This window comes from Neopelma chrysocephalum, unplaced genomic scaffold (genome assembly GCF_003984885.1).
Source record: "Neopelma chrysocephalum unplaced genomic scaffold, ASM398488v2 Primary Assembly neopelma1_25, whole genome shotgun sequence".
NCBI lineage: Eukaryota > Metazoa > Chordata > Aves > Passeriformes > Pipridae > Neopelma > Neopelma chrysocephalum.
The window spans coordinates 26917274-26941880 of record NW_020897694.1 but is presented as its reverse complement, the minus strand read 5'-3'; the positions used below and the strand labels follow the sequence as shown (position 1 = coordinate 26941880).

The window sequence follows — 24607 nt, the reverse complement described above, 5'->3', positions numbered from 1 at the left end:
TGTTACTTCTTAGGAGGACATCCGAAGACAACATTTTTCATTTAGAAAAAAAAGTATCAATGTAATACCAGTTACTATAAGCTAAGATTAATTTCAAATTATATTACATACACTGAAAACAAAGCTAATGTCAACGAGATTGACAAAACTTCGTTAACTTCAAAATGAGAGACTTCAAAATAGAGACTTGGGCAAAGCCATTTAATTTACAGCTACTTTAAAGTAAAACATGAGAAAAGGAGATCTTAGAAGACATTAGAGATAAAGGTGTCCCCCTTTCAATGGGATCTGGTCTTCTGGTTGCTCTTTCTCCCTTATAGATAATCTCCTTGAATCCTCACAATCCTTTAGCTTTTTAATCTTTTTAAGGCAGTCCTCATTTTTAATAGAGTAACTCAACCTAGCTTGCACGATTTCTGAAGTCATGATGCACCAGTCATTTTCCCAGCTACCAGAGTATCACTCCTTCTACCTCAGAAGTTCCTCAACCTTTACATGTAATGAGCAATCTCGCTTTGACTTTATAGAAAATTTTAGGAAGTATGCTGAAGAAAAGCACTTCCATAGCACACTGGAGCTCATGCTTGCTTACTTACTGATTTAATATTCAGATATTTTTTGCATAAGAACCAAGAAAACAAAGGCAGTATGCTTGGGCACATTTATATATATATGTATTTATGGAAAGAGAGAATGGTGATTTTAAACATAAACAATCTTTACAGTTCACATCTTTCAGAAATCAACTACAACTTCATGGCTTTTTTTTTTAGACATATGTTTTAGGACTTAAGTTGGCTTTTCTGAAAAAAACCTGTGAATTCATGCAAATCTAAAATAGCTTGTTTCCTTTAAAAAAATAATCTGATCATACATAACATCTATCATTGTTTTGCTATCTGCTTGCAAAAAATACAGCAAGCCAGTATGCGTCATCCATGTTTCCTCCCTTTTACCTGTGTTTCATGAAAACATCCTTATGACAACCATAATCTGCCACAATTCCCACCAAGAATAGCATAAATGCTGTATCTAGCTCCACAGAATAAATATAAAACTGAATTGCAAGTAACAATCTATGCTTTAAATTGTTTCCCCTATAATATTAGACCACAAGCAGAAGAGAAGTTTCCATAATTTACAACTCAGGTGCACATAATGACAAACAATAATCAATACAGCATATGTACAATGCAGAGCTACTGTAACTCCTGGAGTCTACAAAACTGAAAGTTAGGCAGTGGGGCAGTTAAGGCAATTTAGTGGAGTCAACAACCACTACCAAAGAATACTCTATCTTTGCTGGTTTAAATTTTTGTTCCTATTCCTCCCAGCCTCATTTTCCCAATGTCTGACTTTTTAATTTGAAATGCCAGTTACTGACTGGCTTCATAATTTCACTAATTCATTTAATATTCACATCAACAAAGTTACACACAGGGGAAAAAAAATTAATTAAGCTTCTTTATCACATGCAGAACCTCATCAGCTGATTCACTCATGTCTACATTAAACCGTTTCTTTGTTCTAAGTTCAATCTTTATAAACAGTATTTATATGTATGTAACATAAGCATAGAAATCCAGTGCATATATACAAATTATATATACGCATTTACATAAGTCGATATACACATAAGAATTTATGTTTTGATGTTTATAAAACTTTTCATCTTACAGTTTTCCTCTTACACAGGAAAGAATGTATTGGGGGGAGGGGTTAAATGGAAGGCAGTTTATTGTGACCAGCAACAAGGCTTTCTCTTGTTCTCATATATTTAAAAGGCATTCTAAAGGAAGTTTTGTTATTCAGTTAAGGCATTAGATAGTACATAACATAGTAAAGAGAAATTCTGTTGGTAATGCTCCCGCTAAATTCTAGGCTCTAAGAGAAACTTCCTGTAACATCTCAGCTTTAGGGGTGAAGCTCAGGTACCATTTGCCATTTTGGATGCTTTAAGGTATCCCATTTGGCTTCTGCATGTTGCTCTACAGGGTACCTGTAGGTCCTACATTATAGCTGTCAGATTCCTATAGATGTCTCGGGTACATTACACACATGAAAGTTAGATAACAAAGTCTGAACATGGGAACTTCCACCCCTTTGCAGACCAAGCAGAGAAGCACATGAAAGAGAATCACTCCTGGAAGTACCCGATTCTCTCTACTGATCAAGTAATCTCAGATTGCAATGTCTAATATTTGGTTACTTCCATTAGGACAGGTCAAAGTCAGACTGCTATTTTTTTCAATTCTGGAAAATTAGTCAGGAAGCAATAGCAAAAGATCACAGGACAGAAAAACACAACTACGTTCTCCTTCAAAAGGAAGCACAGGTATATAGTTTTTTTCACAGCGGGATAATGGGAACGACCTCTTCACAAAAGCCCTTCTGTGAAAAAAAAAAATAAAAACAAGGCGAGTCACTGTTTCATAAATTTGCTGGTGGATGGTTGGGAGGGAGTTTCATGGCTTTCCTCCACGGCAGTTCAGTTTGCTCAAGATAAAATACAAATAGTTTCTGTATTTTCTATAGGCAGTTTATCTAGAGGAAGACATTACCGGACCTGGAGATGGGAAAAGGACATAGGACTGGGGAGATGGCAGATAAGGGTTCATCTACAAAGGTTTCATACACCAAAAACTTTGACATGGCCTTTAAGTAAGGAAGAGCTTGTAGGAGTGGGGTGGGAGCTTGGCAGAATGTGAGCATGTGCACACATGGTGAAGGAGAAGACGGTTGAAATGTCCCATGGTGATACAAGGCACAACTTTCCTTGAACATCTTGGCAATCCTGGTCACCACTGCACTGTATGTCCTCTCTCTTCAAACAACTGTTGGAAGCACACAGGATTTGTCCAAGTGGCATAGTAGCATAAATACTCAATTGACCATATATGATTTCTGATTCAAGCAATATGTCACTGCTCTGTGTGGAATACCAAACAGGCAAGTTTAATCATTTAATTTCCAGTTATTTTGCCCACTTTACTAATTACCGTTACAACACTGATTAGTCTGCAATAGTTATTCATCAGCTGTAAGTTGAACAAGGGCTGATTTGAAGCAATTACGCTTCCTCGACATGTTCTGAGGACTAAGTATTTCACAGTCATCAGATGATGACTGACAAAATACATGGTCAATAGCAAAGACTCAAAAGAATCGGTGGTGGAATTCTAAAATACCCTCAGATTCACCTCTACTCTTATGTGTGTGGATTATTTGATAAAATCAACTTTCCTCCAGCCAGAGCAGCCAAGGATATTACTGTAGATCACACATTATGGAATAGAAAGACTTTGAGACAGCTCAATATACATGGTCTTGGAGAAAGGCTGTGTTGTGCCCGTCTGAGGCCCTCCTTACAAGTGATTACAATATCTTGTTTCTGGAGAACTCTTGTTTGTCTTTGCACTCAGACTTCTCCTTACCTCATCAATCCTTAGTGACAAAAACATTTTCCTCACAAAAATCACATATGAGGAGAGTATTTCCTGCTTCATTGGCTTGGAGTTGTCATGGCTGGAAATACAGAATATTTCATAGGAACACATTGAAATTGGGGCCAGAGGATGTGTCTCTGTAACATCCCCAGGCATCTGCCTCATCCCCATGAGGCTTAGAAGGATGGCAGCAACGTAACACTACTCCCTCAAATGATTTGAAACAATTCAGAATTAAAAACAATGGAATAAAACAAAACAGTAGCTTAGTTCATATGCCCAGACCTAGAAAACCTAGGTTGTAATTATTTGGGAAACACCCAAGTCTTTTCCTTTAAATCTTGAGTCATTTCTTTACTCAATGGAACACAAACACAAAGCACAACATCTAGCAGAAATGAAACAATACAGAAATACTGAGATGGATACAAAACAGGTAAAAAGAACTTCAAATGAGAATGGGTTTTGTTTTAGTTAATCATGACACCAAGGACAGATCAAATGACCTCCCAATATATCTTGTACTCTATGAAACTTTAACAATGCTTGGATTAAAGTATGTGGTGGGGGAAGATGAAAGTGAAGAATCTACTTTGGATGCCTTTATTAGCAACTTCTATTTTTACATGATCTGTTCTGTCGCCTTTGCTCATCACCCAAAATAATATCAAGACCCCTCCTCCCCTGCCAAAGTCACCCTGCCAAGTTCCACAATGAGTTCCATTGATTTTCAAGACATATTGTCAACTACCCAATAATTTAACTGGTAGGCACAGCTCTTTCAGTTGAAGCTTCAGTTTCCCAAACAAAAGCTAACCACCTGAGACCACAGAGGACAGGATATGAGCTACTTATAGCAACACTGGACCAGTGAACAAGAATAGCAGGAAAGCTGCTTATTTTATTTTTTTTCTCCACCAAAGGCCTTTGAAGTAAACTATTTATTAAACATTATAATACTCGAAACAAAAATCTTTGAAGGCAGGTTATCCTCCTCTGCACCATGTCCCGTTGTGAATGAATTGCTTCCTTTTCCTTTTCGGATTTTTTTCACTTGTGAAACTGACACTCAAATTGTTCTCTTAAGCTACTTGGGTGAGCCCGCGCCTTTGCCGAGAGGAATAATCCATCCATCAACAACAGGATCATTAAAAATATTTATAACTCAAACTACTTCAATATCACTGCACTGTAAGCAGCCACCCTGTTCATCAGGCCATGTTATATAAATACAATAAATAAGTTCCGTGTGCACGGAAAAATAGTACAGATTAATAAGTAATGATGCAAGCAGATAATCTGAAACAGAAACAATTTGTCTAACAGTAAGACTTAATTTTTCACTTTTTTCAATTAAAAAAAAGTAAATTCTCCCCATTAGCACTGTTACTGATGAGTATATGTGATTTTTCTTTGTTCTTTTGATTAAAACATTCATCTCGCTCCCTCTCAGTTATTGAAAGAACTCATTTTTCTCTGTAGCATCACTTCAGTATCACTGGGAGTTTCAAAACCAGACATAGAGAATTGCCTTTTCAAATACATGTATTTGGGCTGCAGAGACAGAACTCTCACACATATTGTACTGTATTTGCATCTTTGAAAATCTGGCACTGACGTGCAGTGAAGAAGAGGATTGCTCTGAAACAATCACTCAGAACTGTCTGAGTCTGAGAAATTCTCTGGCCAAAGCCTGGGAAATAACCAGAAGTGAACTGAAACTCCCACTGGGCCACCATGCATGCCTGCATAGTAAAGATGTCTCTGGCAAGCTGCAGACAAAATCATATTAAAAAAGGTCTTAATAGTCCTCTCTCCTCTCTTGAGAGAAATAACTTACTCCAAGTAAGAGACAGTAGAGAAACCTAAACTATCAATACCCTGATTCCTGAAAGATGGAAGAATTTGCAACTTCCACTGATTTGCATGGAAGTAAGAGTGATCTATCACACCCGAAAATCTAATCACAAAAATATGACACAGGATTACTCACTAGTTTCTTAATTAAGGAGCAGACCCAGCCTTTATTCATGCAAAGTAAAGTACTCTTCATCAAGTAGGCACACTTTCTCTATTTGTTCTGCCTTCTGCTTTCAGGTGCAACCTGGCACACATCAACAGGTGATGACTAAGCACTAAGAATTTTAAACAACTTTCTTTTCCATCTCTTAGACATCTGTCCATCTGACAACATATTTCCATTATGTATCATATTTTTTCATTTGACAGAATCATAAAATATTCTGAGATGGAAGGGACCCACAAGGATCATCAAGTTTGACTCTCATACAGGGACTGAACCCGTGACCTTCGCATTATTAGCACCATGCTCTAACCAACCTCACCTTCCACCAACACCTATAAGGAATTTTTTTAAAACATGTATAAGAACTTCTGTGGGTTTTTTTTAATCAAAGCAAAGCTCTTTTTGAACAAAAATGTAGAGCTAGTCTCCAATAAAATGCTTTCTTGGCTATGGAAGTAGTCTAGATGCCTCCTACTCAAAGTCTGTCACTGCCAACCAGCCTTAATTTACCTGTGCTACACATAAATGTAATAGATTTATACTAGCACATGTTTCCTTTTGTATTCCCATCAGCATACGCTGAAATTTGGTGGACTTATTCAATGCCATAATACTGACTTTTGAAGAATAAAGAATTAAACCTTTAACCATTTTTCTTGCTACTGGAAGACGTCAACATGCCTGTAGCCATGTTATTGCCTCTACCACAAGGACACAGCACAAAGTAGATGGATAAATGACATACACTTGTAAAATTTGTACCAGTGGCAATCACTGAAGTACTGGAGAACTTGTAGAAGTTTCTCTCTGGTGGGAAAACCGGACTGCAAGTTAATAATCATTTTACAGGCTTTCTATGGAACTGAATGCTCTGAATATAAACTGTTATAAATGAAGAAAGATTCTTCAGGTATTCATAATTCTATTATTTATAAATCCTTATTCACATGAAAATTACTGGGAAAAGCAGTACATGAACTGAAAGGTTTGTCCCATTTTCCTATAACTGAGCTCATTCAAAGAGGTTTTGAGTATGAAAAAAGCTATAATGAACACAAGATGGACCAAGGTAAAAAGGACATGCTGAATTATACACTGTAGTACTTTTCTAAGGGCCTTAAAGTGTCAGCTGCCTCTAGTGCCACCAGCTCTAAGGGGTAGCTGACAGTCTGGAGACACTCTTCTGAATGGACAACTTTAGTGGTTCCATTCCCAAATCTTTTTAAATGCCTTGTAACTTATTTGGAGAAATTGCAGACTTATTTTGAATGATCTCAAGAACAGCTATAAGATTAGAACTCTTCAGTTCCCCTGAAATTGTTTCACCTCAAAATTCAATATGACTGAGTCAAAGGGAGAAAGAGATGGCTGTAGGTTCTTGCTTCCCCAGGATTCTTCCTATGTGAAAGTTTTTCAACAACTTGTATTCACACCTCCAAGTAGAACTGGATCTCGTTCATGAGTTCCCCCATAATATGCCTCATTTATTCCAGTTGTTTAAATCTGAGCCTGAATTTGAGAGTCAACTCACCCTCTGGCAGCACAGGCACAAAGTGAACAAGGAACTTAATGGATAAGATGAAGATATTAATAAAAGATTTCCATTATTCTCCAAGATTATTCAACAAATGAACTAAATTTTGTATTTGCATAGCAGATTTCAATATATTTTTAATTTACAACACTGAATTAATTTTCACTTTTTTGTGTGTTTTCACTTTTGCTAGAGTAAACAAAAGGTTTTTTTGCTTTTACATTAAAAAACCTTTTCCAGCCATGCACCAAACTACCAATAACAGCTGCAGTTTATTGTATCCTCACCACTGCACATTCTACACTTCACAATCAGTGGTAAGTGTCCTCATACGTCAAAATTTTAAATCAAGTTTTGCTCATCTTTCCAAATTTTTTGCAGTCCTCACTGAATCAGCTGCAAAGCCACTGCATGTTCAATAACCATGGTCTGGAACTGCAGTGGGGAGGAGGCAGGCATCCAGGGAAAATCAGAGGGCAAACTGGGGACCAGGGAAAAGTAATTTGCAATTAATGAAGTAGCAACTGGAAAGAAGTTTCATTCATGCTTTTAGCACTGTTGGTTTGATCAACTAGAGATACTCTTCTAGTAATGTAAGCAGAATATAAGCCTTAATATGCATACACCTTTGCAAAATACTTTCAAATGTATGAAAAAGAGCTTTGAAATAAAGGCAAAACCAGGTCATTACATCATTTTCAGATACCATTTATATTGCTTACTGCTACCTCCAAGATTCATAATAGCATGATTTTATTAATTCTCATAAAGCCTGATTTTACATTCAGGCTGTCAACGTGATTTTAAGTGCCAATATCTCAACCTGGAAGTCAGCAAAATATAAAATAACATCAGTAGAATATTAAAAACTCCCACTGAGATAAATAGAAATATGAAGGTTCAGATAGAGCCAAATAGATTAGTGCTCACTTTCTACTCATTATGTGCTTTCAGCTAGCACAGTACAGTTTTATAATTTGATGGGAAAACAATTATAATTTTTAGCTGTTTTCCAGCCTGACTTTCTAAGGCTGTTCCTTCCTTTAAAAACAGCATAGTATTATTATCCATAAAATAAAACTATGACTACACAACAAGCTCAGTACAATGATGTCTCTGTTGCTGGGATATATATTATTTTCTCAAAATAAGTCTTGGGAGGAACACTAAAACCCAGGAGAAAAAAAAATGTGGGGGAAGGGAAGGGGAAATTGTTCTTTGACATCCTCCTTACCTCAGAACTTATTTGTAGTTCGGAATGGAGTCAAATGTCGTATCGGCAATTAAACTTTGACTTCTACTAGAGCAATATTAATGTAGAGCGAGTCCCAGAGCAGCACTGCCCAGTCCTGTGCTTGGGGTTAGCTCCAGTGCTAAACAGCACGTTGCTGACCGACACAGGAAATCCCTCTCCTGTTCCTTGAGTTGAACCAAAGGGCTGGCATAAAGAAAATGTCCAAAGTATTAACAGCAACAAAAACTACAGGCTCAGAGCCAGATTTCAAAGGCATTTAGGTACCTAACTTGCATTAATTTTAATGGGACTTGGAAAATCTGGCCTTCAGTCTTCACTTTTCTTAAGCCACTCCAGATCCTGCAGCTCTGTCAGGATGTAGAAGCAATCACACTTCACAACTTTCAATCCAACAATATATTTTGGAAATCATTCAAAGTACAGTGTTTTTTTAACATAAAGTTTCCTCGTCCAATAAAATACACAGGAATTTTATATACTTGGTATTTGCAGGTCTCCCTCATTTTCTTTAGATTGAGGCCAGAAGAAACAGGTTTGTCTGTTGAAACCTCTGCCATCCAAGTCAACTCTGCTTTCTTCCTTTAGGTGGAAGAAGTGTTTAATGGATAATGCTTTGACAAATATTTTATAAATAGTAAAATATACAATCTCAGCTTTATTGAACACTAATGTAAATTGCTCCTGAACAAAACCGCTGCCCAAAGAATCCTAATCCCCCCCCAAAATAGTGTAGGTATTGGAGTGTGCATAAAAATCAGATATTAGCATTTGAGGTGTCCATTCCCATACAACTCCAAAATTAACTCGGCCAAACAAATACCCACTTGGCTTCTAAAGGAATCCAGTGTAATGAAACACATTGAAAATGAGAAAACCAAATCTTCATTTTGATTCACAAGGCAGATGTGCATACAGTTGAGCACAAAAAATCGATCTGACAATGTTTTAATAAACACAGATAGCTGTTATATCTAAACACAGGTAGCTGCAATATCTGTTAATGCCGGACCATTTCAGGAAACAGTGCTCACACTGCACCGATAGATCATGCTACACCAACTCTTCCGAACAGAAACATGAAGTCCTCTCCCCACCCATGCCCATGTCCAATTCATCCCTTTCCAATTCCTCAACATCAAAGTACAGGGATGGAGCTTATAAAAACATCTCAGATAAAACTTTATCCCCCTTCCCCACTGAAGCTTCAGCAGGGAACAGGCAAAGAACTTAAGTGCTGCCTTTTTGCCTCCCAACATCATTGGCTGGTCTAATAAAAAATGCTGGTTTTTCCCTGTGAAACCTGCCTCAGTAGCTTATACCAGTTCTTTTCCTTTCAGCAAGTCTTGCCTTTAATATCTAGTGATATTATACAAAGAAAACAGACTGAAAATATGTGTATTAGCTCTTCAAACATTTATTTTTCCCCAATGGAAAAAGGTCAGTAGGCTAGCACATTAACCTCCTTCACAGTACAATACACATTGCCTCTCACAGAGGCAGAAGAGCAGAAATCTTGTTCCAGGAGTACACTACTTTCTCTCTGACCCTGTGAGGCAGTAACCTTCTATTGCCCAGAGGAGTTTCTTCCTCGATGGCCTCTCAGACCTCCTTGTAGCTGGCTCACACACTTTTGAAAATCACTCCTTAAGAGAATAGTCCACCTCCCTTTAAGCACCTGCTTGAGTAATTTCAGGAAATTGTGTTCCTGACTCAAACTAATCCTTCCTGGCTAGTCATCTTCCCTTTCCTTCCCAATTCACTATTATCCTTTAATTGTTGATTTGAACTCTCATGTTGCAAGTCATCAGGGCTCCTTCCTCACTCCTGCACAGGACTGGTTCAGCAGGAATCCCTAAGATAGTTAACACCTGGTCAGCCTCATGTCAGTTTATGAGGAAACTCCATTTCAAGAAGAAACTGAAGGCAGTAGTTTTGGCTTAGAGAAGACAGGATTTTACTCTTCTTTTATTAAGGTACAAAATTAAAGAATTTACTGCTGCTCATGTAACCTAACAGTTATTCAGCGTTTTTACTCCTTTGCCCTCATTTAACCTTAGCCACAAAACTTGTTGGGGATGGAAGTAAAAAAACGTAAAGTAGCTGCATTTTCTTTCATCTTTCTTCTGGAAGTCAAACAAAACTACCAGCTGATGAATGTCCATTTGTACCACAGATGTTAATACAACACTAAACGAGACAAAAATGACCAATGCAGTTTGCAAGGCTCCCTGTGACGTACAGTCATTAGGCAACACTGAGACTGGCACTAACCTAAACTGGTTTTGCATACGCAGCCAATACATGTTTCAATTATTCATGTCAATGTTCTCATCACACACAGTTGGATTAATTGAGTGTAACCATGACCACATTCCACCAACCTTTACCAAAAATATAAATGGTCTGTAAAGCAAATACTAGAGACATACAAAGAAAGATTTCAGATGAGTTCACAGATAATTTTACAATTTGTACTTGCAAGGTGAAGTACCTGTTACCAGCAGAATGTGTGGAGAGGCCATCCAGCATATTAGAAAGATCAGTTTAAGCCATTATTTGGCTCGAATCACAACACATTCCAGGAACCCCATAAACAAAGACATGTGCAATGTTAACTTTCTCTTTTATGCTGACAGCTTTTTTCTGCCGTATAATGACCTTCCTGCACAGTGTGTGTTACCATAAAAAGAAACAGAGCCCAGTAAAATTAGAGGAACTGCTTAATATCAAAACGTTTTATCTGAGGAAGAAACCACTGCCAGTATAAATATAAAAAGCACAAGAATTAAAAAGTATTTGTTTTGCTGTCTCTTCTTTAAGTTTAGATTGTTCAAACAAACCTAGCTTGAGTTTTCAGTTACTTTGCACTAGATAGTCCTCCCAAAGGCTGAAACGGTACTCCAGAGAATGTGAACTTGGCTCCAATTTCAGACAATTTTCATCTTCTTTTTCTGACAAAGAGAAAAGTATTTGAATGCTTTGTCTGTAGCCAAGAATTTGGATATGAAAGGCACACCAGTAAACAAGTCACCAAAATGGGCCACCGCTACACAGACTGTAGTGCATGCTTGTTTTGAAAAAAAACTCCTCTGGCCCAAAGGACACTGTTTTATTTTACAAGCAGAATGCTAATGTGAGATTTTAGTTAGATTTTATCTCTCTCATCTAAGTACAAAAGAAAAGCTACATGCATTTTTGATAGACAGAGCCTAAGTCTGCTATTTTGTTTGTACAAAGAAAACTGAAAAGAAAGATAACACAAGAACCTCACAGCTTGGTAAAATGCTGCACCAAACTGAATTATTTTTTTTACAGTTTTATTTGAACTACTACAGAGAGCCAACAACCCTTATTCATAGCATATCGGCATTCCCAGAATGAAAAATGAAACTTTAAGAATGTTATTGTTTGTACCAAACGTACACTAGCTTCTACCATGGCAACTATCCCACAAAACCCTAGCAAGGCTAATCACAGTTTCCAAAGGTTTATTATCTTGTATCTCAGGGAGGCATTCAAACGCACTATGGCTGCCTGGCAGCTAAGGCAGATATTTTCCTCACCCAAAAGATTTTTAATTTTAGCCTCATACATTTGGTGAAAATACATTTCTGAAAATCAGACAACATGCCAGCCAAAAGCTCACACCGGTTCCAGTGTGGAGCTTCTTGCTCCACGAAGTGGCACATAAGCAGAACTGAGCAATAGCCCGGTGATGCCAGGGAGGCTTCACTGAGCACGCCAGTAAAGTCTCCCTAAGCTGGCCAGAAACCCAAGAGAAGGAAATGAGAGTGATTATATACAGCTGAGCAAGCACAGTACAGAGACTCCTAAATCAGTGATATGGTGTTCACTGCTGGTGTTCTGTGGTAAAAATGTTTACCATCTGTGTTACTCTCTCTTTGTTATGGACACTAATGGAGCCTTCAAACATAAAAGCATGGGGGTGGGGAACAAAAACACAATTAAGCCAAAGTACTTTAAAATCACTTTTAGCTGTATATTACATAAGGAAAGCCTGACACTAAATGAAAAATGGACCAAAACCAAAACACAAGCAGTTTTCAGGCTGAGCTCAATAGGGCTGCACAGCACAGGGTTACTCTGCCCTGGAGGTCTAGTTCTGAGCTATCAGTCACAGACAAATCCTTTGGGTACTGAGAAGTGGCTCTAGTTTGGACACAAGAGAGTGAGGTATACTCCAATAGCTGCTAGGGCTTTCAGCTCTACACTGAGCATGCCTGTGGCAGTGAGTTTCCTAGGAAGCAGCTGCACTTGCACAAAGCTTTTCTGCAGAGGAACTTCTCCACTGCTTGTCTCCTGCTGAGGAGAAGCCACGATGGCCTGGAGAGTATGACAGCCTGTAGTGAAGCCAAAAACTAATATATGCCATTCAGTTAGCAGTCTGAGCATAAAACCAAGCATCTGACATGCTCATGCTAGGCATCTCACACTGTCATACATGAAAATTAGTGGAAATCGCAACCTCCAGCCTGACTTCCATCCCAGACATTCTTTTACTCTGCTCATCAAAACTTACATACAGAAAATGAGTTCAAACAACCTGATATCTCCACTACGACCTCAAGTCATTGCCTTATAATATCTTCCCACAGTCCGTCCCTCCCTCACTACACCCAGAGCAACAGTGCAGGGGATCTGTGGTAACAGGAGTCCATCCTGCTTCCTTCAAGCCCATGGAAGACAGCTTGGCTCAGACTCCTCTACTTCTACTCAACACAACTAGCTATTGGAGTACCTATTCTCCAACCCCAGCACATCCAAATTCTTTGGCAGTCAGTGCCCAGTTTCAATAGAGTTGTCCATAATTTGAGGCTAACTACTCAACTCAGTACATGCACACATTGCAGCTGCGCAACACCATAAGATCATCTGTCAGTGAGAATAATCCTTCAGATGTTTCAGGTAAGTTGTTATATGTCTCATGTTACTGATGTCAGTTCAAACATAATTCTAGCAGAGCAGGAGTGGAGTTTGTGAACAACAAACCAAGACAGCAAGAAGAAAATCAGAAGTAGAACATCCGTTTGTTTCCTCTACAGCTGAAGAGGCCTCCCACCAGTTCTCACAATGCTGATGATGAAATTGGTGGCACCTGCCACATGACCAAACCCAAAATACTAGGTGGGTTTAAAAAATGCTTTAAGAACTGGCATGAAGTTGGAAGAGCTTCTGCAGAGCTGACACATGTGAAAAGAATACAACTGGATCAATCTTGGACTCAAAATGCACCACTGATAATGCGTGCTCTCCGCAGATGAACCACTGAGGGTGGATCATTCAGTGATGTCTTGTGAAAACTCCTGAATACAACACCACTAGTGCATTCTGCTACACACCTATGTGTCCACCACAAGTGTTCAGTCTTTTTCAGATTAGAAATGGAGCTTCTGACCTCTTCTTAACTGGATACTTCTCAGTGCAGTCATACAAGCTCGAGAAAAGAATGATTATTCTCTTTTACACTTGGTATTAGCACAGACCTGGAATTGCTTGTCCTGATTTTCTCCATTTATATCACTTCCGTGTCACTGCCCAGGTGCCCCGGAGACACCCAGGAATTTGAAAAATCACTGAATACATCATCAAGATGGAGTTCGTAGAGATATTCAAAAGCCAGTTGGACACAGCCCTGACCAGTCTGCTCTCATTGATCCTGATTTGAAGGAGTGGGTGGTTACCTTTAATCTCAAACATTCTATGACAATGAGAGTCTTCTCCGGCCTCTCTGAATGTATTTGTATGGTTACTCCACATGTAACATTGAATTTCTATTTGGCTATTGAAGACAAATTACGAAACATTAATGTTCTGGGTTTTCATCTTGCTTGCAGCCTGGTGAAAAGGATTTTAAGGGTGGAGCAATTCTTTGCCTCTCTTGCATCTTGAGATGCTTCCTAACTTTTCAAAAGTTATCTTTCGCTTTACAGGAAACCTGAGTCAGCATTTCATACCATAAACAAGGATATTTCCATTATCATGTACTCTTGTTCTAAGTCAATGTGTCAAAAACAGACTGTGGGACAGATACCTTTCAGAATGTAGCTGTGATTCTCTTGATGCAGTGTCCAGATTTGGCTTAGGTACAGCAAGCACATTGGGTTGTTCTGCTTGCTGAGTATTTGTTAAATGTTAACAGTGGGCTTGGAGCTTGCAAGGCTAAGGGAGGGCTTCCCTACAGCTCTTTTATAACTAAAAGACAAACCTACGGAGGGGAAAAAAACCAAAACAACAGAAAACCCTCACAAAAAAACAAGGAACGCCCGAAGACTTGTAACAGAACACTAATGTATTTTAAAACTCAAACATCTTTGTTTTTCCTCATATGAAGACTGACGTCAAAGAAAGCAGCAAGTGAAAATTTCTTCTGAGGGCATGTGAGGAGAAATCACTCTAAGGGTAGGGAGGGGAAGGAGGTAGTACTGGAAACATAGGACATTACCACAGCTTTCCTACCCACGGGGCTTTCTGGCCTTCCCATGTCCCACTCAGAGCTGCTGCTATGTCATATACACTGAAGCTCTTTGGCACAGGGGCAGTTTGTTTTCACTGTCCTTACAACAGTGTGGGTCCTTCCTTTTCATCCCCACTGCCCTGACCTCTCTTTTCTCCCTCCCTCCCCGCAGTCAAACAATTATCATTAGATGCAGGAAGAACCTTGTTGTGGTTCTGCTGTTCATAACACAATTTGCTATGCAAATACTTCCTGTGCACCCTGCCAACATGGCACCTCTCCAAGACATAAGACTGGTGTTTGGGAGATGGTCACACAAGCATACTTCCTACTACCATTGCTCTGTCCTTCACCTTCCTTTGCCTTACTGTGAGGCAAGGGCTCTAAATACCAAATAGCATGAATGAAATGGAGACTGCCTGCTTGTGAGTAGTATCAGGATGAGTGCTTGCAGCAGCGTGCATTGCTATTCTTCAGATAAGCAGAAAGGCACAGGATCTTTATTAAAACATCATTAACGTAATTTTCAATGTAATTTACACAAGAGAGAATTTATAGGAAACTTTAGTTTCATAAAAACATTCAATAAACTGTCTGTTCCTGCATGATAAATTTCCCTGTTACTTGCACAGAGCCTTAAATGAACACTGGAAAAAATTTGCAGAGCTTCAAAATACTGCTTTGACACGCAATGAAGAAAATGGATAGACAAAGGAAAGACTTTTGTGTTACAAGAGTCCCTGGTATTCCCCGTCTATAATACTTATATGTTAACTCCAGTAGCTGTATGACTTGCTAATGCATAGCAATTTTTCTAAAGTTCATTCTTATCCTCATCTTTCTCCTAAATGCTACTTACAGAAAAACATGAAAGTTAATGTCAGATTAATACTAATATCTCTCTTCTCAACTCACGTATCTTTCTAGCAAGAAAAAAAAAACAACAAACCAAAACACAAGTATTGCCTAAAAGAACCTGAAACAGGAAATGTACAAGAGAAGCAATCTGAGAAAAGATGGAGAAGTTAAATATGGCAGAAAAAACAAAGAAAGGATGACTAGAAAGAAGAAATTAAGTATCAGGAAAAAAGATTTGACATGGCATACAACAAAGGCTTTAGTAATGAAGATGGAAGGAATGAACTTCAAGTAGAAGGCAATAAATTCTATTAAATGAGACAACACAGAAGCAGACCATTTTAAAGACAGCATGGTTGAACACATTCTGGAGTTCATGAAAGGCATCCAGAAAGAGGAACTGAAACCAGTTTTAGTTAAGAGACAAATGCACGGTCAAGGGTTTCAGCTGTGGGCACAAAAAAGTACGAAATGCATGAAGCACATGACAACAGCACTTAGAGCCCCACACCGGTTTCCCACCCGCTTCAAAGAACCATTTTGTTTTGTTAAGTTTGACCTCTGACATGGTCTGAGAGTTGGCCTTTCCCTCACTGATGGTCCTAGCAGCAGAGATATTTTAGAGATATTTCAAAGACAGACAAAATGCAGTGAAACAAAAATGTCAAAAAATTAGTTATTCCATCAGTTCATGGATTTAATTTATATCCTACTGTTTACTCATCTTTTGTCATGTATCTTGGTGCTTTAACAATAGAAACACAAAATTCACTAAGTAATCTCTTTATCCGAATTTAGGCTACAACCCACAGTAATTATGATCAGTGTGTAGCAATATTTTCACTGTTTAGGACAGGAAGTGAAAAATTCGGAACACATCTAAAATTGCATTAGGGATTTGTGTAGACAGAAGGTAATTACACAAAGTGGACTTTGGCCAAGACTCACAGAATATGAAGCAATCTCAGAACCTTGTGGAAATTATCATGGGATCTTTAATGATAAGTGGGCTAAATCTTCGTTTAAATTGTCCTAGAAAGCATGTCTTCTCTAATAGCACATTGTCCTTTTGCTACATGGGTGACAGGACCACTGTATTCCAAAATTAGATGCCCCATCGAACTACAACGCACAAGTAGAAAAACAAAAACAAACAAACAAAAAGAAACCACAAAGCACAGTCATTTAAAAAAATAGACCAGGAGAAGACATCTCAAATGTTTCACATGCACAGAATTACTTGCTTCCCCCTCTAATTTATTTCAGGTTAGTAAGAGATCCCTTATTTTAGGTCAGTTCTACGACAATGGAAGTATGCCAATTTAACCTTCATTTTCTTAATTAGCATTTGACGAGAAGCCTGTCCTCTTCTACAAATATTTCCTTCCATAAGGAAGAATAACCTTGAACAGAAGACAAAACTAAGACAAGGAGAGGAGAAAAATGAAACTGAAGCTCCCAACATATTTACATGTCTTTAAAATATATTTATTTACATACACTTAAAATGTAAATAAAACAGATCTGAGTAAAAAAATCACTTCATCTCCCAGGAACAAGCACAGCACTATATCTGTATTCATAGCTACTCTGGAGAAAACCAATCAAAAGTCCCTCTTTTACATATGCTTCCTACCACAGACCATGATCTCATGTAACTCATTGTTTATCTAGTCTGGAGACAAAAACGCCACGAAAAAGCAATCACAAGGCAGATGGCTGGTTTCACTAATCTGACCCTATTTCTTCCAAGTAAATCTAGTCTACAACAGTGCTGCCCCAAATAATCCACCATTCCTATAATACTTAGATTTGCATATTTAGGTTAGAAATGCCCGGCATTGCTGGATTAAGATCTTCCCCCCATAAAACAATGCTTTGTCATAAATTCTACCCCAAAGACCATCCTGATTCTTAAATGTCCACACACTGAAAACCTGTGTGGAAGCATGCTCACAAAACATTCTCACCAACGCTCACCTCTACAGCTGTAATGCGTTTTACTCTACTTAAACCTGACCATAAAGAGTGACAAATGCAAACATTCTTTTGTAGCCGCCCCCATGATAACAGATGACAAGATGCAGCACAAGCTTCATCTCTTGCTAATTAAACGAATCAATTAAGAGACTATTGTTGCAACTGTGTAACTGCTGTTCTATAGTGGCAATAACAACCCCACGGGGAGGTCTTTTACTACATTAAAATGCTGTCCTCCACAACTCCATTTGATATTATTAGAAACAGTTATTTGCGTCTTGCTGTCATATTAGTAGCAAAGGCAAATTATGGAAATATGCAGACCAGAATGGTCCCAGTATGAGATCAGGTTTGGTTTTCAACCTCCAAGGGAACAATTGCTGAAATTCCAAAGTTCCCTAAAGTTCTTTAATGGAACTGATAAATCTATCAGCACAGCATCCATTTAGATTCTAGGTAAGGGTCACATATTTGCATACTTTCCTGCTAAGCTGATACAATTCAACTAGATAAATTATCATATTAAGTTTACCCTCCTGAGTTAAACTGATGGAGTTCAAAATTGTTTTCGATGGTTGTCATTAATCGCTGTTACATCCTAAATGCTCACTTTGAAATCTAATTGTGCTGGTGTACCAAGGGTCATATTAATAGCATTTTTAATGTTAAATCTTTGTAAAACATGTTTATTTTACTGATATTACCATCGAAGCCTAAAAGACTAATAAGAAAGAAAGTAAATTTATTATCAATAAAAACTTCATTTAAAATTTACATTCAGAGACTTTAATTAGCTTTACTAGCTTCATCATGCCTTTGTCATTAAGATTCCTGGTTAAGCTTCAAAGCCATATAAATTAATACCTCCTAAGCAGTTTTTGGGTATATGCCAAAGTTGGAGACATCAGAAAGCTGTTTAAAAACATCGGCTACATGTATGTTTCTTACTTGGCAGTAGACATCTTCATAACAAAATGTTCATCTTCACTATGAGGTGACAGTCTTGATACAGTTAAAAAAACCCAGAACAACAATATTTCTTCAGCCAAATAAAACAACTAATAATCATTTCAACACTGGTAAATCATAGTCTACCAAAGGAAATCCCTTGAGTTACCATTGATAAGATGTCCACTCATGATCTGAGAAGTAATAGGCTAACCAACAAAGTTCAGTCCTTGTCCTTGAAGTGTTACTGAGCTCAGTAAGAAAGAAACTTGTCAAATGAGGTATGCAAAATCAAAAGCCTTCTTTTCCATTTGCTTATCTCTGAAGGATAAGGGGCATCATTTATTATAAACTAAGACTACTATACTACAGATCACACACATGCTACAGCATCCACCAACATTAAGAACTCCAAGTGTTTTCTTATTTCTCTCTCCAAAGGAATCCTGAGCAAGATTTTCAAAATAATCCTAAGTGGTTTTAGGAACACGGCTTTTGGTAACGCCAAGATTTCTAAATCTCTCGGGTGTTTTTGAGTTTTCCTCCAATGGAAAGTTTTGACATATTCACTATACCTTCTGCTTTAAACATGCAAATATATAACAACTAAAATGTGAACAGCATGCGTAGCTGTGTGACTGCACCTGATCATTCACATTTCATGAACTGCAACAATCCTCAGCGTCAAGTCCTAATGACTGTCACTACTTTCACAACTGAAATCCTTGTTGCATGAATTATCCACTTTCCACAGAATACTGCAGCACCTTGTTGCCAGGCTCAGGATTCTCATCGCCCATGTTCAAAAGGGACTAGAGGAAGTTAATTATTTCAGAAGCAAGTTCATTTTTTTCCTGGTGACACCTTCTGCACTACTGAAATGCCACTGACAACAGCTCTAATACTAGAAGGACTGTGATTCACAGTTCCTCTGAAAATGGATGAAAAGAAAAAAAACCTGCCTGTACAACAGTACAATTCCCTTTAGATCAGCAGGGACCCTAATCTTAAGACTTGTGAAAAGGGAGAGTAAAAGAACCATTTTTAAAAAGACATTAGGTTGCAAAATAAACACCTACCAGACTATATTTATTTTCTTGTGGTTAATACTCTACATATTTCAATAAATACCACCTTTGTAAACTCTGCAGGTTTTCAACCAATGTTTGAAAGTCTGCATAAACCTTCAGTATCTAGTTTCAGAAATAGTCACATACAGAAAGAAAAGCATAAAGAAAGAACTGCAATGATTTGTAAGAGTGAAAGAAACAGGTTGCGAAACATTTGTCTTTGTAAACTACTTCAGACTCATACAGTCTAAGCTTTGTAAGAATGCAGGGAGAAGAAAAAAGGAGGAGGAAGCTGTCTGAAAGCTGAGATTACAGACAAACAGAAGAGTTTCAGGACAATTTGTAAGCCTCAGTAATGGGACAAAAAGTTGGAAGCTTGCTATTGGAGCAAAAGCAAAGTCATGGCAAGAGGGAGAAGAAAGGAGAATCAGCAGTGAGAAGAATAGTTAGTATACTGGCCTGTAGGTCCTAAGATTACCTTAGATACATAACTGATGAAAATGCAGTAAGAAAGGAAGCAAAGGCAAAGATTTTGAGGAATGCCTTTAGGTAAAGCTCTCCATTTCTGACCGCCTTCTTGAAGAGTATACAGAACTAAACCCTAATTACGTATGAAACATTCCTTTGCCAATCTACCTGGAAGTAGCCAAAAAACAATCAAAAAGTCACTAAGTGTGATGACTACTGTACCAGAATGCATGCCAGCTATGCTAAAAAGCATGGTCAGGGCTTGGCAGAGACTAGTTTTCCTAAATCCAGTGTTCTTGACCTGGAATTTGCAGATCTGGTCACAGTGATGGGTCTCAGGACTATTTTAAGTGGGTCTGTAAAAAGGCTGAAGAAAAGCAAGTGTAGCATCAACAGCCTAACAGTAACCATAAGCTACCAGAGCAAAACTTCAAATGTTTTGTAGATCAAAGGTGGTAAAAAGCACTCCATCAGGGATGAGACTAAAGCAACAAAAAAACCTCCAGTGAGACATGAACCAGGAAAACTGTGCTAGGAAACTCAGAAAGCACCTAAAGAGGAATTGATTCTTAGGCCAGAGTACCATGTGGGTTTGTATATTATGTTCCCCACTGAAGGAACATTAACTGATATAATGAGCAACATGACTAGCATGTCACCTACATGTTCTTTCACTGTTCCCCAGAGGAAAAAAAAAAAGTGTTTATATTGCTGCTCTGATATTAGAGAAGATCAAAGAAATAGTACAAATGATAAGCAGAGGATAGGGACTGTCTCTTTTGAAGAAAGTGTTCTCCTGGGCCAGCAAAGCATTGCTGTCAAGCATGGCCTGCAGCTCACAGCTGACAATGGCATTACAGATGTGATGGAGCGAGGCTGCTCACTATCCGAACATACACAACTTCTTTATTTGAAATTCTACACAGAGGCCATTACACACAGTTTAGAACACATTAAATGCTTCCACAATAATCTGCAGTTCTCTATATATTCACAGCTTTCTTAGCAATAAAGGCTGCCTGCCCAGACGTGTTCCGTTGCCGAAATCCAGCTGTGAGCCCTGAATAACCAGCAAATGATTGGGGCCAGCAAAAAACATTTATCTCATGTAAGAGAACATAAGGTGGAATGAAAAGACAGAAGACACTACAGAAACTGGAGGCTAACTAGAAAGACAGGAATGAAGGGTGAACTGTGGTCCTCTGAAGAAAGTACTCAAACATACAGTTTTTTGAATCACAGAAGATGAAGCAGAAGCTCTGTGCAGAGAACTTAGTATAGCTTTATGTATTTATTTAATATAGTTCTTTACATTTAGAGAACAAATCATGAGGAGCAGTTGAGGAAGCTGGGGTTGTTTAGCCTGGACAAAAGGAGGTTCGGGGGGACCTTCTCACTCTCTACAACTATCTGAAAGGAGGGTGTAGCCAGGTGGGTGTCAGTTTCTTCTCCCAGGTAACAAGCGATGAGAGGAAACAGCCTCAAATTGCACCAGGGGAGGTTTAAATTGGATATTATGAAAAATTTTTTTCACGGAAAGGGTTGTCAAGCATTGAACAGCTGCTCAGGGAAGTGGTGCAGTCACCATCCCTGCAGGTAGGGACATGTAGATGTGGCACTTGGGGACACTGTTTAGGAGTGGACTTGGTAGTGCTGGGTTAATGGTTGGAGTCAATGATCTTGGAGAACTTTTTACAACCTAAACAATTATGTGATTCTATGTTTTTGACAAACCTACTTCTGTGAGTTGCCTACACATACGAGACAACTCATAAAAGACGTGTTTTCTGTCCTCTTGCTTTTGGGCACAGTTTTGGACATTATTCTAAAGCATGTGCTATCTTGTTTCCTTTTTCTTTGTGCAATATATAAAACAATCAGATTCCTCAGTATTATGGTAATGCTATTAATAAATACAATATCTAAATAATTTTAGTGTAAAGTGGCAAAATGGCAGGACTCCCTCAGCACGTCATATCAAGTAACATTCATCAGAGGGGACAAATGAGTAAAAACTCATGTAAAATCTCAGTTACATCAATAACCCAGGATCCGCTCTGAAATAATTCAAGAGGGACTCAATGTTATTATCACAAAAAGATTATGCCAAACCAGTGCAGTTTCCCATTCAACAGCTACTTCTTACAGCTACAAGTTGCTCACTCCTCAGGCAGAAACATCCTTATACATCCTTCAAAAGCATGAGTCCCTATCATATCTGAGACTCACAACTCTCTGTCAAAAAACAATTTGGAGGAAATAAGCTATCTAATGCCACTACAATTTGGAGAGAAATGCTCAAGTAGGAATTAATTTCTACTCATGATCAGAAACAAACAAAAACATTATTATAAATCCATGTGGACCCCCAAATGATGCTAACAGTGTGCACTCAGTTATGAGTTCGCTGGGAAAAGCAACATGATTTTTCCTGTTCTCCTCTAGAATAACAGAAATATGCTGTTACCCTAACAGAAACAGTTGTCCCACTGTCCAGATGTTTACCATATGTTATGCAGCAGAACTCACATTACACTGTTGTCTTTCATCTGCAATGCAGTTTTCTCTGTCCTCCACCTAACTAACTGGGACAGCAAGGATATTTCTAATAGAGAAGCACAACTTTCACTTCTCCTCAGAGTGTCAACTGCCTTCCTGAAGCAGAGGGTTGTGTTTTATCAAAATCCAGTAGCAGAGTTGTTTTTACCATATAATGTCAAAAAATCAAGTGAAGCCACTTATTGAAGCTGATGCCTTCCTGACAAGCCAAGCAAGCTGTGCTCCTTATCAGCTGGTTCTAAAAATATGTTCTGCTGGACAGGTCAGCGGTCTGTACACTCAGTAATGTCATGCTGCCTGCTACCACTGGAGTGCCATCAACATTTGCCCTGATCAAAAGGAACATAGAATGCTCAAAGCTATCCTTAAGGTTTATCTTTAAGAGTAGAGAAGTAATTTTGCAAGCTGTTTATTATGTTGATAACACTACATCATCATCATAATAATGAGCAATCAAGAGTCTTTTGCTGTTAAATATTCCTTTCAAACACTTACTATGTTGACTGTACTTAGCAAGGGTTTAGTAAGATATGTAATGGTGAACTCAAAATGTATTTCTAGGGCCTTCATTAAGATGACATTTTCTTTGTTTGAACATTTACATTTGTATATGTGTACACATACACACACAGGTACATACATATAGACTGTGCAGCAATTTTTAGGAGATATCATTGTATCCTTCTCCCCATTACCTAAGCTGAGTGTATTAAGTTTAAATCAGAAGACCAGAAGGATGTTAAACAAGTAAAGGACAAACTAAATAGCAAATAGGGAAAAGGAGGCCATTAGGCTAGAGGAACTGACAGAAGCACAGGTGCAGACTCTGCTTTGGATTCTATGGGAAAACTGGTATTGGGGCAAACCCTGGGAAGCAGACTTCATTACTGCTTCTCTGCCCTGCTCGCTAAAGCTCTCTCTCTGGGTTTGATCAGCAAGAACATGGGAATAATTTATATTAAATAAAAAAATAGCAGACAGAATACTAAAGGCTTTTCTGTTTAGTCCTCCTGAGAATTTTAGTTTTAATCACATACTTGATTTCTCCAAATAATTAGGATTCAATAAACACACATGAGCTAGTCAGTAAGATCTAACATATATTACAATCCCTTAGCTGTTTCATCATCTTTTTTTTTAAAGCTAAAAGCACATCAATTCTATTTCCTCTTTTATAAGCTTTTCCTGTTACAAAAGGTTCAGAACACAAGTTCTAGTCCGTAAGTAAGACTTAAGGGCACTTCAAATAAATGAATACAAAATATTTGCCTAGCTAACTTAACAACAAATTTAATTTTTAATGTCACTAAATACACAATCAGAATTTTCCCTGCAACAGTACCCAGTTACAGAGGAATCAATTAAAATCTATTCAGTATTAACAAGTTGCATTTGTGTTTATATCTTATCTACTTGGAGTAATTATTTGATTCTCACACAAAGACTATCCAATCAGTCACCTGGCAGCAATCTCACATATCCAGGTTGCAACTCCAGAGCTGAAGCATCATCATAAATACAACAGTGCAGAACAAAACTTTTGTTTTATGTCTTTATGTAACTGCCATTCTGCTTGAGACTAAGACAAATAAATGAATATGCATATATAGAGATCTATTATAGAAGTAAAAAAATATTGGGGCATTTTTCATTTCTAAAAACCAATATGCAAGGTATGTAAAAACATACATGCAAGGTATTCTTGTTAAGTTTACCCTTACCATGTTATGCCTTACAAACAATGGCACGATCATATGCAATCTTAATCTACTTTTGTTGAAAACATATAATGCACAAAGATGGTAGGTCCTGCAGCAGGCAGAACAACTTACTTTAGAGAATACTTCAATTTTATTTCCTTTTCAGAACTATTTTTAGATGCATATGGAACTTGGAAAAATTCAATGACTGTATTTTAATCATGCAAATCATGGAACTGGAAGTTGCTTCAATAACATGTATGTTTATAAGCATCCATAACCTAACAC

At 38.0% G+C, this 24607-nt stretch overlaps 1 protein-coding gene across 1 annotated transcript in view; it reads right to left on the bottom strand.

Annotated features, from left to right (window-relative positions):
- PCCA (propionyl-CoA carboxylase subunit alpha) overlaps positions 1-24607 on the bottom strand; it is a 281091-nt gene that overhangs the window by 32366 nt on the left and 224118 nt on the right. The window lies entirely within an intron of this gene.